Source organism: Gossypium hirsutum, chromosome A11, assembly GCF_007990345.1.
Source record: "Gossypium hirsutum isolate 1008001.06 chromosome A11, Gossypium_hirsutum_v2.1, whole genome shotgun sequence".
In the NCBI taxonomy this organism is placed as follows: Eukaryota; Viridiplantae; Streptophyta; class Magnoliopsida; order Malvales; family Malvaceae; genus Gossypium; species Gossypium hirsutum.
The window spans coordinates 39205141-39219121 of NC_053434.1; the positions used below are offsets into that span (position 1 = coordinate 39205141).

The window sequence follows — 13981 nt, forward strand, 5'->3', positions numbered from 1 at the left end:
GCTAGACTCTTGCACACGTACCTTAGTCTGAGAATTTACTAAACTATAGCTCTGATACCACTAAATCTAAACCCCTTACCTGTATTCAACGCCAGAATAGGGTACGAGGCATTACCAAACTTACAACACAAACAAACGTAGAATTCTGAGTCATAAATTTGCGTTCAAATTAAAACCATTTGCAATTAATTAAAAAGTCCCTAATACGAGCCTATGAGGCCCAAAACATGCATTGGAAGTGGTCTGGGACTGAACCGAGAACTTTAGAAATTCTTACAAAACTTAGAAAATTTTTTCCTAAATAGGGGTCACATGCCCGTGTAGTTTAGGACACGCCCATGTGGGCAGGCCGTGTGGCTTCACACGCCCATGCCCAACCCCGTGTAACTCTTTGACTTGTAACCAATGAACAAATTAAGGTCACATGCCAAGTCACACGCCTGTGTGCTAGGACGTGTGGAAAATTAAATTTCATAAAATAGGTGCAGACTTCACATGGCTAGGGCACACGCCCATGTTCGAGGCCATGCCGTCCACACGGCTGAGACACACACCCGTGTCTCTGTATGTGTGCTAAATATTGAGCATTCTGTATCTCAAAATTAAGGTGCAATGGCCACAAGGCCAAAACACATGCCCATGAGACATACCGTGTATCACACACGGCCTAGACACAAGCCTGTGTGTCTACCCGTGTGGACAAAATAAAGGCCATTTACCGAGCCATTTGCCACCATTATTAGCACAAACGCTTATATCAATCCAGTAGCACAAATCCATGGCATACTTAAGCAACCAAACATCCACAATCATAGCTAATGCATATCAATGTAATTCCATCATCTAACATGCACATGACATTTAATAGGTGTAAATTGAAAAATATATAGGATTTTTCCTATATAATTCGTCACCTTTTTACTTAAATTTGTTGTTAAAACCAAGTAATTGTTTAATAAGTTAATAAAATATATGAAAATATGAAATTGGGACATAGAAATTATTAAAATGTGATTTTATGCTTTATTATATAGTTTTCATGCAGAAAATGGCTTCTTTTATATTAATTTGAGCACATTATATTTTCAAGCTATAAAGTGGGCCATGCATAATTAAATTAAATAATAAAATATAAAGTTATAATTAATAATTTATTTTAATATATTTCACTAATAAATTGGGTTTTAATTAATTAAGTAAATTGATTAATTAAAGTGGTTAAATTATATTCTTTTGTCCTTTAAATTATCTACTATTGTTGAACAGGTCTGAGAGCTTTATGTTGATTACAAAACCATCCAAATGGAGGACCAAGTCAACCCAAAATTCAACTGTATGTGAATGTTCATAAATCAAATTTTGGTTTAATTACACAAGGCCATTGAAGAGTTGAAGAAATCGGAGAATTACCCGGAGATTTGCAATTGACCGAGTCCTAATCCTGATGATGTTGTGGCATTTAAATAAGCAAAAATCAGCCACACTCCCACAAATCATGGCCGGCCACTCTTGGATGAAGTTTCAGATGATGGACACTCCTAGTTTTGGTAAACTAGCTTCCTTGCCTCACCTATAAATAAGACCTCATTTTTCACTTATCTATCATCCCTCACTCATTCATCATTCTCTCCTCTCTCAACTCTTTTTGCTTTCTTTCCCCCTTAAGCCTATCATCATATTTGAATAAGGATTTTTAGAAAATTAGTCTCTCAAAGAGCCATTGGTTGGCCACCTCGAAGAGCCATCAACAAAAGAGCAAAGCGAAGAAACGAAGGAGCCCTCGTTAGTCAGAGTCTTGGGTGACAGCCACTTTGATTTGGGTTTTAATCTTTCTTTTCTTTAACTTAATTCAAAAATGTTTGCTATATGTTTACTGTTCTTATTTACAAAAATGATAGCTTAATTTTATTTAAGTTAGGGTGATTTCTTTGATTAAATAATAATTATTTGATTCATGCTTATAATGTTTGTGCCTCAATTAATCATGTTTTCAATTAAAATCAAGTCCGTATTTCATTCGTACATGATTGAAATGCACCTGAATTAGCTGAGCGATCCTAACCAGACGACGTCTAATGGACACATAATTGAAATGTGCATGCTTAATTTAGATCCTAACCCGATTAAATTTCAAGTTACATTACAACCCTAATCAGGCTCTGTTATCTGCATAGTTTTTAGATTTATGTGATTAAACTGTTTCAAACCTAACACATCCCTGTTACCTCGCATGAATACTAAGAAAAACTTAGTAAATAAGGATAAGTAAATGCATATTTACTAAGTAAAGGATTCCGAAAGGACCTAATATGGTTTCCAAACTCATGAAAGATCGAGTTGCCATGAAATGTTTTTTCGAATAGTGATAAGCATGTTGATAATAATTTGAGTTTAATTAAAGTAATTGTCTTAGCTTATTTATGTTATAATTGTTGTTTATTGTGTTAATTTTGCTAAAATATATTTCATTCATATAGTTGCATGTTAGGATAAATCACATTAGGGATTATTGCATCTAGATTAATTTTACATAATTTTAATCAATACTTCCAAATCAAATTGTGTTTCTATTTACCAAGTTGTTAATAATATTTTTATAATTGAGTAACTTAGCACAAATACAATCCCTGTAAAGACGATAACTTGATACTTACTTATTACTTGATAACGATTGTGTATACTTGTACGAACCAGAGTGTTACAAGTTTTTGGCACTGTTGTCGGGAATTGTCAACTATTGCCATAGTCATTCTTTGTGAAATTATTTATTTTCAATTTGGTTATTTCTAACAGTACTAATTATTCTTTTTAATTTTGTGATTTTCTTTTTAGGTGTTTATGAGTATGGATCAGATTATCGATCTACTCCCAGTAGACCTTGAAATTGAGTGAACTTTCAGACAAAGAAGACATGAACGAATATCTCAAAGACAAGTCAAGATGGACCTTGGAAATCAGAATCAAGACCAAGGTAATGAAGCCGATCATGTACAAAATCCCATCCTCATTGCCGATTATAGGGATTGATGCATAAGACAATATGCTGTGCCATTTTTCAATGAGTTAAATCTAGGAATTAGAAGGCTAGATATTGAGGCAACCCAATTCGAATTGAAACCAGTGATGTTTCAAATGCTACAAACGGTGGGCCAATTTTGTGGTATGCCCACGAAAGATCCACTTCTCCACCTTCGATTGTTTATGGAGGTGAGTGATTCATTCAAGATAGCCGGTCTGACTGAAGACACACTGAGGCTAAAGTTGTTTCCGTACTCGTTGCGAGATTGAGCACGCGCATGGCTCAATTTATTGCCACCAAGTTCCATATCTACATGGAAAGAATTAGTAGAGAGATTTTTGGTTAATATTTCCCGCCTAGCAAGAACGCTAAGTGGAGGAACGAGATCACAACTTTCCAACAATTGGATGACGAGTCTTTATATGAAGCTTGGAAACTATTCAAGGAGTTACTTCATAAGTATCCTCATCATGAGATTTCTCATTATATCCAGTTGGAGACATTCTATAATGGTCTCAATGCACATACAAGATTGATGGTAAATGGTTTTCCGAATGGTGCAATTTTGTCTAAGTCTTATAATGGGGCTTATGAGATATAGAGAGGATTGCGAGCAACAACTATCAATGGCCAACAAATCGAACAACTTCAAGAAGATGTATAGCTGGAGTTCATGAAGTTGATGCTCTCACTTCATTATCAGCTCATGTATCGCCTATTTCCTCTATGTTAAAGTAGTTTACTGCTAATAGTGCTAATAATTTTGCAGCTCAGCCATCAAGTCCGTTTGAAGTAGTTTTTTGTTTGTACTATAAGGAAGGTCATTCTTTCAAGAATTGCCAATTGAATTCTGAGTCAGTGTACTATGTGGGGAACCAACACCAAAATAAGAGTGGACAAGGACCCCAGTCCAACATTTGTAATCCTTCATGGCTTAATCACCCCAACTTTTCTTGAGCAACCAAGGAAATAGACTAAACAACAACTTTATGCAACATAGACTCAACCAATCTCAAGGGTTTAATCAACAAGCTCCAAAACCACCTCAAGCTGAGGCATCAAATATTTTGGAGAACTTTTTGAAAGCATACATGGCAAAGAATGACGCTTTGATCCAAAGCCAAGTAGTAGCACTGAAAAATTTGGAAAACCAAATGGGCTAGTTAGCTACAGAGCTTTGAATAGACCGCAAGAAACCTTGCCGAGCGATACTGAGAATCCAAGAAATTTGGGTAAAGAACATATCAAGGTAGTGGCATTGCAAGTGGTAAAATGCTGTAACCCCAATTGATTGAGGTCGAAGATAAGCCCGTTAAGAAGAATCAACCAACTGTTGAAATTCCTACACCAAAAGAATCAAAATCTGCAAAGACTGACAAGCTAAATCCTAACTTAGTGAATTCAGATACTTTAACATCTTCTTTAGATGCAGATTTACCTACTCAGAAGAGTTGTCTGGCTCAACCGAAAGTTCCATCAGCTCCATATCTACAAAGATTACAGTAAAATAAGCAGAAACAGGAGGTGCAATTCAAGAAGTTTTTGGATGTCTTGAAGCAATTACACATCAATATTCTATTAGTGGAGGCTTTAGAAAAAATGTTGAATTATGTGAAGTTTATGAAGGATATACTATCCAAGAAGAAACGACTAAGCGAGTATGAGACTGTCACCTTGACAAATGAGTGCAGTGCGTTCCTGCAGAACAAGCTGCCACAGAAATTGAATGATCCAGGATGCTTTACGATACCCTGTAACATTAGTGAATCTTACTGTGGTAAAGCTTTGTGTGACTTAGGAGCAAGTATCAACTTGATGCCTATGTCTATTTTCAAGATGCTAGGGATAGAAGTAAGACCTACAATTGTGACGCTCCAGCTAGCGGATCAATCTTTAGTATACCCCGAAGGAAAGATCGAAGATGTTTTGGTAAGAGTTGATAAATTTATTTTTCCTACTGATTTCATTATTCTAGATTTTGAAGCAGATAAGGAAGTGCCAATTATCCTTAGGAGACCTTTCCTAGCCACAGGAAGAACGTTAATTGATGTGCAGAAAGGCGAACTCACCATGCGAGTTCAAGACGATCAGGTAACTTTTAACATTCTTAAAGTGATGAAATTTCCCGATCCGTCAGAAGAGTGTTCAGTTATGGAAGAGATAGAAACCTTGATTTCTATGGAAAGCAATTTTGAAGAAGATCCATTGGAGAAACCATTAGGATTTGACCCTTTGGAGGATGAAGAAAGTGAAGAAAACATGGTTCTGGTGGAAGCCAATTCGAGAAATTTTATTCAATCCACATGGTTTGAGCCATTGGAGTTGGAAGTCAGAGAATTTGTGCAACCCAAATTATCAATTGAAGAACCACCTACACTCTAACTAAAGGTACTTCCTTCACATTTGAAAATGTTTATTTAGGTGACTGTTCCACTTTGCCTATGATTATTTCAGCAGAACTGACAAAAGATCAAGAATAGCAACTAATTGCTGTTCTAAAGAAATTTAAGAAAGCAATTGGTTGGACCATAGCTGATATTCGAGGTATAAGCCCTTCATTTTGCATGCACAAAATTATTCTAGAGAAAGGTGAAAATGCTCGAACTGATGGGCAAATGAGGCTCAATCCTATTATGAAGGAAGTTGTGAGAAAGAAAGTGATCAAATGGCTAGATGCTGGAATCACCTATCCTATTTCAAATAGTTTGTGGGTAAGTCTGGTGTAGTGTGTGCCGAAGAAAGGTGGAATTACGATTGTTGAGAATGAGCGTAACTAATTGATCTCAACAAGAGCTGTTACTAGTTGGAGAATTTGTATTGACTATAGAAAGCTAAATAAAGCCTCTCGGAAGGACCATTTTCCGTTGCCTTTTATGGATCAGATGTTAGATCGACTGGCAGGTAATGAATTCTATTGTTTTTTAGATGGTTATTTGGGATATAAACAAGTGGTTTATGCAATGCACCTGTAACCTTTCAACGATGCATGATGGCAATATTCACTGATATGGTTAAAAATTTTGTTGAGGTTTTCATGGATGATTTTTCTACTTTTGGTAACATTTATGATATTTGTTTGAGTAATTTGGCTAAGGTATTGAAGAGATGCGAAGAGACAAATCTTGTCCTTAGCTGGAAGAAATGCCATTTTATGGTTAAGGAAGGGATTGTCTTAGGGTATAGAATTTCAAAGAAAGGTGGACGTAATGGAAAGATTACCGGCCCCAATGAATGTGAAAGGAGTCAGAAGTTTCTTCGGCCATACTAGTTTTTAGCGAAGGTTTATCAAAGATTTTTCAAAAATTTCTAAATCGTTGTGTTTATTGTTACAAAAAGATGCAATGTTTGATTTTAACAAAGCATGTTTAGAAGCTTTTGAAGAGCTGAAAAAACGGTTAATCTTATCCCCAATAATTATTACACCCGATTGGAGCACACCTTTTGAGTTGATGTGCGATGCAAGTGATTATGCTGTTGGAGCTGTGATGGGTCAAAGAAAAATAAAGTGTTCCACCCCATTTACTATGCAAGTAGAACCTTGACGGGAGCCCAACTCAATTATACGATAACTGAAAAGGAACTATTTGCTATAGTTTTTGCTTTTGACAAATTCCGCTCATATCATATAAATACCAAAGTTACAGTATTTACTGACCATGCGGCCATTAAATACTTGCTCATGAAGAAAAATGCGAAACCGAGGATAATTTATTGGATACTTTTACTCCAAGAATTTGACCTTGAGATCCAAGACAGAAAAGGTGTTGAAAATCAAGTAGCTGACCATTTGTCGAGGTTAGAGCACGATGAGGTAACTCGATCATATGTGCCTATCAATGAGAATTTCCCAGATGAACACTTATTTGAGGTGAGTCGAATTCATGAAACACCTTGGTTTTTGGATTTTGTAACACCCCCTACTCGTGTCCGACGCCGGGACAGGATACGAGGCATTACCAGACTTAAATGCAAGCAATCATGCAAATTGAGCCATAAAATTTCATATATAATTTGAAACATTCAATCACATGCACATAGTTCCTTATTTGGGTCTACGAAACCCAAAACATACTTTAGAAAAGGTTCGGGACTAAACTGAGAACTTTGGAAAGTTCTGGGAAAACTTAGAAATTTTTCTCAAGAAACAGGGTCACACGTCCATGTGGACATAGGGGCACGCCCGTGTCCTCAGCCCGTGTAACTCTTTGTTTATGATGTTATCAAACAAATTGAACTACATGGCCAGGCACATGCCCGTGTCACCAAGCCCTGTCCCTCACACAGTTTAGACACACCGCCGTGTCTCAACCCATGTAGTCAATACTTAGGCTATTTTCTAAGCCTTCCTGTTACCCATAAACCTTTACAACCTTATAGACATTAAAACCACAAATCATGGCATCACTTTAGTGATTAAACACTCTTTATCAAGACATATTCGTAACATTTACATGTCCTCTTACATGCAATGCATCTATTCATGAAATACCAAGTTTAGATTCCTTAATTCACATTCATAAGACTTGTCCTATTGATGACCACTTTTACCATTATACTGTGGTTACTAACTTATCCATCAAGCACTCATGTTCAACCGTTATCACGTTGTTTTTATAACGTACAATTACTTCATGACTATGACCACCTCAATTAGTCATAGAGCATACATCCAACACACATATCATATTACCAAACATGCATGTCAAACAACATATTCAAATCATCCCATCATATGCATTAAAACATGACATGATTACCTAGACTTACAAATCATAATCAATATGAGCCACATCTCATGGCCATATACATTAGCTCGATATAGATCAATACATTTAGCCGAATCATAATAACACATGTCATAGGCCTTGGTCTCTATACATCCCAGTCACTTGAAATTTCTAATATATGTATCAATACACCGAAAGTATTCTCTTGATAGTGTGATGCTGTCTCCGACGATCTCCAACCCCGAGCCGACCTAAGAACATTAATGAAATGGAAAGGAGGGAGTAAGCTTTACGCTTAGTAAGCTCTCATGAAAAAGAATATGCAATGTATTAACATGCCATTTTCAAATTCTTTCTATTTATTTAAAGTCCAGTCAAGCTGTTTTGTCGAGCTGCAGTGATTAAATTATTTATATATGGAGCTACGGAACTCCAAACTAAGATCTGCTAATTTTCCCTGGAACTAAACTCACATATCTTCTTACCATAAATTTTCAGAATTTTTGGTCTAGCCCATAAGTACAGTTTATTCTTTAAAGTCTCCCCTGTTTCTCTGTTTGACAGCTTCGACCTTTCTTCACAAAAATTTATTTATCTCTTAGTTCGAGATTCAGATAATGTTCTCGTCTATTTCTCTTGAAAATAGACCCATTAAGGACTTAGTCATATGAATTGTAAACCTGTAACACCCCACACTCGTACCCCACGCCGGGTCAGAATATGAAGCATTACCTAACTTAAGCTTGTGCATAAAGACATTTTCATAACACCAAAACATGGTCAAATTAAAAATTTTGCAATTTTATTTACAAACTCCTTAATAAGAGCCTACTAAGCCCAAAACATCCATTGGAACCCATTTGGAAACAATCCCAGTCCTTTAAAGAACTATGAAAATAACTCCTAACATAGGGGCACACGCCCGTGTAGGAGGGGTAACACACCCGTGTGACATATCAACATAGTCGTGCTATCGGCCTGTGTGGCTCACATGGCCTAAGCAATATAGGGACACTCCCGTGTCCTATACCCGTGTGGAATTAATTCTAAATGCACACCTATAGGAGTTTTCACACGGCCTAGAACACGCCGTGTCTCTGGCCCGTGTCCTTCACACGGCCATGACACGCCCGTGTCCAAACCCGTGTGTAAAAACATGGACAATATATTTCTAACGTCAGCAATCTTTAAGGGACACACGGCCAAGGCACATGCTTGTGTGGTAGGCCGTGCCCTTCACATGGCTAAGACACACGACCGTGTCTCTGCCCGTGTGTTTACTACCACACATACTGACTTACAATTCTTACGTGAAGGGGACACATGGCCGTATCACACGCCTATGTGGTAAACCATGTATCACACACGGCCTAGACACACGCCTGTGTGCCTGCCCGTGTGTACAAAATAAGGCTATTTACCAAGCCTTTTTCTCACCCTTTCTTATGTAACCTGCACAAAAATAACTCTATACTAACATAAGGGCACCTCATATAGCGAAAAAAACCACAATGGACAACATTTCATTCATGCAATTCACTTATCTATGAAAATATCATCTTCTATTTACAAATCAAAATGAGTATTGATCATCATCCATGGCCTTATACAAAATGAGTATCGTATTCATCATATGAGCCAACACATTATGGCTAATTAACAAAAAACTAAACAAAGACTCGAGTCCCTATACATGCCAGAAAACAAAAATGCCATAAAACAAAACAAGGAAACTATCTATAACAATGTCTTTAGTGATAGTATGATCGAAGCTTTTGATGTCACTGGATCCCCGATGCTAGCTTGGCGGCACTATAAGAAAGGAAAAGAAAGGAGGGTAAGCATGGGAGCTTAGTAAGTACATATATACAAATGAAGTGTAATTATAAGAAAGTCATATTCATCCAACGGTAGCTTGTCATGCTTAAAAGATAAAAATCATTTAACGTCTCTATCTTACTCTTCTTTTAATTCTTGTATACTCAATATACCTAGTTCTTCACTGAGGTCCTAACCATGAGTTCGGTATACATACCTCATCAAAATATTCACTAACCAAATCTTCGGGTTACCCTTTGAACTCTCAAAATATATATGGATATGTGAGGAATTTGCGTCTAAATGTCATATAAGAAATCAGGGCTGCCTCGTGCTATGAAATGCTCACATTTGAGCTACTCACGGGCCTTTTTATCAAGTCAAGACCAGGACCCCATAGCTATCATGTAACGTATGCTCATTGAGCCACTCACGGGTCTGTACGCAAAATCAATACCTGGACCTACGTTACGTATAGCATTTATCTCATGAACTCAGACTCAACTCATGAGTTCAGACCACATAATTTTCATAGCATGCCCCTTTGTATCCTATGTTATGTCTAAGGTTTAACAGGGCTTCATATCTAATCGAATAGCATCGCATTTGCTCACATTGTAATTTACTCGCATAACATGCCATTTAAACATTTATGGCAACAATTAGAATTTAAGTACATAACAACAATAAGCTAATTATACGTGAGTATTATTAAAATATACCAAAGTAAACTTCGATAACACATTGTTTACGTATGTACTTACCTCAATACAAATGATGAAGACGAGCTTAATCCCCGTAAACTTTGTTCTTACCCCGATCAAGACCCGAGTCACTTTTCTCTTGCTCTAAATTAATAATTCATTTATTTCATCAGCATATCGATTTAAACGCCCGAAAGTTCATAATTGGGCAAATTGACTATTTTGTCCCAAGACTTTCACAAAATGACCATTTTACCACTATGCTCGAAAATCAATTTTTATCGAAATCTTCATATTATAAACCTAGCTGATTACTTTATATACTAGAAGCAATCCAAAATTTCCATTATTTCACACATTCATTATCTATTTTTCAACTCATGCAAAATAGTCCCTATTAGGGTTTCCATGAGAAATCCCTTCGCAAAAGTTGTTTATTACTCACCAAAGAGTCATATTCTTCCACAAAAATTTAGAAAAAAAACCTAAATGCTCTTATGGAAAAACCCTAGACTTTCAATCATTTTGCAAAATAGTCCCCTCATTTAAAAGCTCTTGTTCCAAGGGGTCCAAATAATGTAAAAATTATCAAGAAAAGTCATGAAAACCACTTACTTGTGAAGGCTTAAGGTAGCTGAATTTTTCAAGCTTAAAAAACCCCTCTAATGGCTAATTTTTCGTTGAAAGAAGAAAGAGTGAAAAAGATGAAAGCTTTTGTTGTTTATTTTATTCAAACTAGTCAAAATTGGTGACCAAACACCACCTAATTTTGACTTTCCCATCAATTTGTCCCCTATAGCTAGCCAACCTAAGAATTAGGGGGTCTAATTGCTCTTTAAGGCCCCAAAATTAGGTTCTTTAGCTAATTGACACTCTTATCTAGCAAAATAGGACTTTTTCACTTTATGCAATTTAGTCCTTTTTCACAATTAGGCGAGCCATCGCTAAAATTAGTTCACCAAAATTTTCATGTATTTATCTAACCATGCTACAATACATAAAATAATATTTAAAAAAATTCCTCGACCTCGATTTAGTGGTTCCAAAATCACTTTTCTGACTAGCCCCAAAATTGAGCTGTTACAGTTCTCCCCCTTTAGGGATTTTCGTCCTCGAAAATCTTACTTGTAAAAAGGTTTGGATATTGGCTTTTCATGATCTCTTCAGGCTCCCATGTAGTCTCTTCAACCCCTTGTTTATTCCATAATACATTGACAAGGGGAACGTTCTTATTTCTCAGTTGCTTAACCTCTCGAGTTAGGATCTTAACAGGTTCCTCTCTATAAGACATATCAGGAAGAATCTAAACTTCTGTTGGCGTAATCACATGCGAAGGGTCTGATCTATATCTACGTAGCATGGACACATGAAACACGTTGTGAATCTTTTCCAATTCTGGTGGTAAGGCCAATCGATAGGAAACCGACCCTACTCTTTTGGTAACCTCATAGGGTCCTATGAAACGAGGACTCAACTTGCCTCTTCTACCAATTATTAGAACTTTTCTCCATGGGATACTTTCAAAAATGCACGATCGCCAACTTGAAATTCGACCTCTTTCTGTTTCAAATCCGCATAGTATTTCTACCTATCTGAGGTAGCTTTTAAATAGTCACAAATCATTTTAACTTTGTCTTCAGTCTCCTTGACTAAATCGACCCCATGAATCTGACTTTCTCTAAGCTCGATCCAATATAAGGGCGTTCAACACTTTCGCCCATATAAAGCCTCATAAGGCGCCATCTTCAAACTCGATTGATAGCTATTATTGTAGGCGAATTCAACCAACGATAAATATCTTTCCAAACTACCATGAAATTCAAGAACACAATACCGCAACATGTCTTCTAAAATTTGAATCGCTCATTCTGATTGACCGTCAGTTTGCGGGTGAAATGCCGTGCTGAAACTCAACTTTGTTCCCACTGCCTCTTGTAACTTTTTCCAAAACCTCGAGGTAAATCTCGGGTCCCTATCTAAAATAATTGACAAGGGCACCCCATGTAGTCTCACAATTTCAGAACCGTACAAGTTAGCCAATCTCTCAAGGGAGTAGTCGGTATGCACTGGTATAAAATGTGCCGACTTTGTTAGCCTATCCACAATAACCCAAACAACATCTTTTTTCTTCTAGGCTATCGTAAACCCGTCACAAAATCCATAGTAATCCAATCCCACTTCCACTCAGGGATCGTGATAGGTTGAAGTAGGCCCGAAGGTACTTGGTATTTAGCCTTCACTTGTTGACACACAAGACATTTGGAAACGAACTCTGAAATGTCTCTTTTCATTCCCGGCCACCAATATATTTTCTTCAAATCATTATACATTTTCGTACTCCTTGGGTGTACTGATAAACAACCACTATGTGCCTCATTTAATATCTTCCGAATCAATTCTGTGTCGTTAGGAACACAAATCCTATCCTAAAATCTCAAGCAACTGCCAGAATCGATCCGAAAATATGATTCGACATCTGATTCGCACAAGATTTTCTTGGATAGTAATTTGCTATCACTTTTCTAAGCCTCAAAAATTTCTTGAAGAAATGTTGGTCTAGCTTTTAGCTCTGCTAGAATCGAACCATCCTCTGAAAAGGTTAATCGAGCATTCATTTCTCTCAAAGCAAACAATGATTTTCTACTTAATGCATCGGTGACCACGTTCTTTTTTCCCGGATGGTAATCTATAATCAACTCATAATCTTTTAATAGTTTCAACCATCTACGTTGCCTCAGATTTAAATCCTTTTGGGTCATCAAGTACTTAAGGCTTTTATGATTAGAGTATACATGGCATATCTCTCCGAACAAAAAATGTCGCCAGATCTTCAGAGCAAATACTATGGCGGCCAACTCTAGGTCGTGTGTCGGATAGTTCTTCTCATGAGGTTTCAATTGTCTCAAGGCATAAGCCACAACTTTTCCCTCTTACATAAGTACACATCCCAACCCATTCAAGAAGTATCGCTATAAATCACGAACTCTTTTCTTGATTCAGGTTGTACTAGTGTGATTACCTTAGTCAACAACATCTTTAACTTCTCGAAACTCTGCTGGCACCTATTCGACCCTTCAAACTTAACTCCTTTTTGAAGCAACCTTGTCATGGGAGTCGCCATCATTGAGAAGTCCTTTACAAATCATCTGTAATAACTGGTCAACCCTAAAAAGCTTCTAGCCTCAGCCACACTCTTTGGCGATAATCCGTTGATCTCTATTATGAAAAGGATCTAGCCCGGACAGGTGTTCCTTGAATGATCGAGCCTCCTGAAGAATATGTGTGCATTACGGATTTAGCTCGGACGGGTAATCCGATTAGGGTCTGAATTTAGCCTAGACTGGTAATTCAGTTCCAAGCTCAGTAAGGGTGTATGTCTATAAGGGATTTAGCCTGGACTGGTAATCCTGACATCACCTTATGAGTTCATGATATGGGAAATTTAGCCCTGACTGGTAATCCTACCATAAGATGTGAGGTTCGCGGGAGTGCATATATGTGAAATGATTATTTGTAAGAATTGACGGATAATGGGTATTCCATTGAGATTTCCTAGATACTCAATGGGATTAATATGATGTATGTCAATAAGATGATGAATGATGAGCTCATCTACATAAATTACATGATACTTTGTTATGTGACTAACTAATTGATTGAGTGCATGCGATAGGGAATCATTTCATGATTGATGATTTCATGATTTAAATATG

At 37.0% G+C, this 13981-nt stretch overlaps 1 non-coding gene across 1 annotated transcript; it reads right to left on the bottom strand.

Moving 5' to 3' along the window:
- Window positions 1-3389: 3389 nt before the first annotated feature.
- On the bottom strand, window positions 3390-3496 carry LOC121210413 (small nucleolar RNA R71). The gene has a single exon (XR_005905527.1). It is a non-coding gene; the product is annotated as a small nucleolar RNA R71 (small nucleolar RNA).
- Window positions 3497-13981: the final 10485 nt, after the last annotated feature.